Source organism: Chiloscyllium plagiosum, unplaced genomic scaffold (genome assembly GCF_037043375.1).
Source record: "Chiloscyllium plagiosum isolate Xiang-an unplaced genomic scaffold, Cpla_swu_hap1 HiC_scaffold_46, whole genome shotgun sequence".
NCBI classification, from domain to species: domain Eukaryota; kingdom Metazoa; phylum Chordata; class Chondrichthyes; order Orectolobiformes; family Hemiscylliidae; genus Chiloscyllium; species Chiloscyllium plagiosum.
The window spans coordinates 3,349,789-3,354,053 of NW_028270184.1; positions in this window are offsets into that span (position 1 = coordinate 3,349,789).

Genomic DNA, 4,265 nt, shown 5'->3' on the forward strand with positions numbered 1-4,265 from the left:
TTTTAAATGATTGACTGTAAGATTTTGGAGCAGTTGGTATTACAAATTGCTGAGTTTAAATTCCCAATTTGAAGATAATTTATTAATTTAATGTCAAGGGAGAATTTAACCTTTTCCAACACCCAGCCCCACTTTAAAAAGTTAATCCTTCATTATGTTCTTCTGTTAATTCCTCTTCAAATCAATAAATTCCTCACCCTTCAGATAAACACCAGTCCCCTCAATAAGTTTAAATAGACATAAAGTCACTCATTATTTCTATAATTTATGATTAATCTTCCATCTCTCCCATTCCCCAACAGGGTCCTCTGGTTGCCAAGGACCACGTTGCTATGGTCTCAGCAGACCGGAAGATCCACCGCATGGCCCTCTGGGATATGTAGTCCCCACGTCCAGACCCGCCGGTAGACGCGCGGCCTGCTGGGAAATGTAGTCCCGTTGTCCACCCCTTCCACAGCTACGCGACGGTGCCTGAACTACATATCCCGGCGTGCAAGCACCGCCGATGAGGGCAAGAGGTAGTCAAGAGGTGACTACAGTTGCGATCCTCCCACGCTGACTTTGAGACTCTTGTGGTACCCAGCAGCAATTGCACCCTTCAAACCAGATTCCAAGATAAAAATGTTTATTCTATAGTTAAAAACGTCAATCACACATATTTTCACAAATATACAGAGATATTTGCACAATTTTTTTAAAATATGCATTACTACGAGAAAAATGTTTATGCCTTAAAATATTGATTTTGGGTTTTATCAATATTTATCCAATTTATTCTCCTTCGGTTACTCATGACAATATAAATTTACATTTAAAAATATAATTGGAGTGATTGTCACAAGGTGGATCTCCCACAATGTGAAAGAAAAAGAGAAATTGCTGGAAAAGCTGAGCAGGTCTGGCAGCGACTGTGGAAATAAATCTGAGCAAGGGTTTTGGATTGAGTGACCTTTCCTCAGACCCCAGGGCTTTTCCAGCAATTTCTGATCTTGTTCCCGATTTACAGCAGCCACAATTCTTTCAGTTCTCAGGGAATGTGAGTTCCCTTGTTCGGGGCAGTTAATCAGGGAGCCCTGGCTGACAGGTACAAGCAAAATTGTCAGAGGTTCAGCTCACTCTAACAGCTGGCTCTGAGGGAGCTGGACCAGTGTCATGGACTCTCCATGTGTACAGAAAGGGTGACTTGGTGACAAGATACCTGCCTCTGTGGAGCTATTTCAACAATAATCTAAGGTTAAGGTATATTTGCAAATATTTAACGAGAATGACATTGCTGAGTGGGGTAGCAGACTTCAGGGGCTGAATGACCATCCCATATTCCCAGTCTCATACCTGTTGACGCTGAGTGGGTAGAATTTCCTTCTGTCTCTCTCACGGAAAGAGTGAGGGCTCAGACAGAACCGGCAGCAGACAATGCAGGCGAAAGTTCCACAGGCCAGTGCTCAAGGATTGCTGCACTGTCGAAGGGTCAGTGCTGAGGGAGCGGGCACTGTCGGAGGGTCAGTGCTGAGGGAGCAGGTACTGTCGGAGGGTCAGTGCTGAGGGAGCGGGCACTGTCGGAGGGTCAGTGCTGAGGGAGCGGGCACTGTCGGAGGGTCAGTGCTGAGGGAGCAGGCACTGTCGGAGGGTCAGTGCTGAGGGAGCGGGCACTGTCGGAGGGTCAGTGCTGAGGGAGCGGGCACTGTCAGAGGGTCAGTGCTGAGGGAGCGGGCACTGTGGGAGGGTCAGTGCTGAGGGAGCGGGCACTGTGGGAGGGTCAGTGCTGAGGGAGCGGGCACTGTGGGCGGGTCAGTGCTGAGGGAGCGGGCACTGTGGGAGGGTCAGCGCTGAGGGAGCGGGCACTGTCAGAGGGTCAGCGCTGAGGAAGCGGGCACTGTCAGAGGGTCAGCACTGAGGGAGCGGGCACTGTGAGAGGATCAGTGCCATGGGAGTGGGCACTGTGGGAGGGTCAGTGCTGAAGGAGCGGGCACTTTCAGAGGGTTAGCGCTGAGGGAGCAGGCACTGTCGGAGGGTCAGTGCTGAGGGAGCGGGCACTGTCGGAGGGTCAGCGCTGGGGGAGCGGGCACTGTCGGAGGGTCAGCGCTGAGGGAGCGGGCACTGTCGGAGGGTCAGTGCTGGGGGAGCGGGCACTGTCGGAGGGTCAGTGCTGAGGGAGGGGGCACTGTCGGATGGTTGGTACTGAGGGAGTGGGCACTGTCGGAGGGTCAGTGCTGAGGGAGCGGGCACTGTCGGAGGGTCAATGCTGAGGCAGCCGGCACTGTCGGAGGGTCAGTGCTGGGGCAGCGGGCACTGTCGGAGGGTCAGTGCTGAGGGAGCCGGCACTATCGGAGGGTCAGTGCTGAGGGAGCCGGCACTATCGGAGGGTCAGTGCTGAGGGAGCGGGCACTGTCGGAGGGTCAGCACTGAGGGAGCGGGCACTGTCGGAGGGTCAGTGCTGAGGGAGCGGGCACTGTGGGAGGGTCAGTGCTGAGGGAGCGGGCACTGTCAGAGGGTCAGTGCTGAGGGAGCGGGCACTGTGGGAGGGTCAGTGCTGAGGGAGCGGGCACTGTGGGAGGGTCAGTGCTGAGGGAGCGGGCACTGTGGGCGGGTCAGTGCTGAGGGAGCGGGCACTGTGGGAGGGTCAGCGCTGAGGGAGCGGGCACTGTCAGAGGGTCAGCGCTGAGGAAGCGGGCACTGTCAGAGGGTCAGCACTGAGGGAGCGGGCACTGTGAGAGGATCAGTGCCGTGGGAGTGGGCACTGTGGGAGGGTCAGTGCTGAAGGATCGGGCACTTTCAGAGGGTTAGCGCTGAGGGAGCAGGCACTGTCGGAGGGTCAGTGCTGAGGGAGCGGGCACTGTCGGAGGGTCAGCGCTGGGGGAGCGGGCACTGTCGGAGGGTCAGCGCTGAGGGAGCGGGCACTGTCGGAGGGTCAGTGCTGGGGGAGCGGGCACTGTCGGAGGGTCAGTGCTGAGGGAGGGGGCACTGTCGGATGGTTGGTACTGAGGGAGTGGGCACTGTCGGAGGGTCAGTGCTGAGGGAGCGGGCACTGTCGGAGGGTCAATGCTGAGGCAGCGGGCACTGTTGGAGGGTCAGTGCTGGGGCAGCGGGCACTGTCGGAGGGTCAGTGCTGAGGGAGCCGGCACTATCGGAGGGTCAGTGCTGAGGGAGCGGGCACTGTTGGAGGGTCACTGCTGAGGGAGCGGGCACTGTCAGAGGGTCAGCGCTGAGGAAGCGGGCACTGTCAGAGGGTCAGCACTGAGGGAGCGGGCACTGTGAGAGGATCAGTGCCATGGGAGTGGGCACTGTGGGAGGGTCAGTGCTGAAGGAGCGGGCACTTTCAGAGGGTTAGCGCTGAGGGAGCAGGCACTGTCGGAGGGTCAGTGCTGAGGGAGCGGGCACTGTCGGAGGGTCAGCGCTGGGGGAGCGGGCACTGTCGGAGGGTCAGCGCTGAGGGAGCGGGCACTGTCGGAGGGTCAGTGCTGGGGGAGCGGGCACTGTCGGAGGGTCAGTGCTGAGGGAGGGGGCACTGTCGGATGGTTGGTACTGAGGGAGTGGGCACTGTCGGAGGGTCAGTGCTGAGGGAGCGGGCACTGTCGGAGGGTCAATGCTGAGGCAGCCGGCACTGTCGGAGGGTCAGTGCTGGGGCAGCGGGCACTGTCGGAGGGTCAGTGCTGAGGGAGCCGGCACTATCGGAGGGTCAGTGCTGAGGGAGCCGGCACTATCGGAGGGTCAGTGCTGAGGGAGCGGGCACTGTCGGAGGGTCAGCACTGAGGGAGCGGGCACTGTCGGAGGGTCAGTGCTGAGGGAGCGGGCACTGTGGGAGGGTCAGTGCTGAGGGAGCGGGCACTGTCAGAGGGTCAGTGCTGAGGGAGCGGGCACTGTGGGAGGGTCAGTGCTGAGGGAGCGGGCACTGTGGGAGGGTCAGTGCTGAGGGAGCGGGCACTGTGGGCGGGTCAGTGCTGAGGGAGCGGGCACTGTGGGAGGGTCAGCGCTGAGGGAGCGGGCACTGTCAGAGGGTCAGCGCTGAGGAAGCGGGCACTGTCAGAGGGTCAGCACTGAGGGAGCGGGCACTGTGAGAGGATCAGTGCCGTGGGAGTGGGCACTGTGGGAGGGTCAGTGCTGAAGGATCGGGCACTTTCAGAGGGTTAGCGCTGAGGGAGCAGGCACTGTCGGAGGGTCAGTGCTGAGGGAGCGGGCACTGTCGGAGGGTCAGCGCTGGGGGAGCGGGCACTGTCGGAGGGTCAGCGCTGAGGGAGCGGGCACTGTCGGAGGGTCAGTGCTGGGGG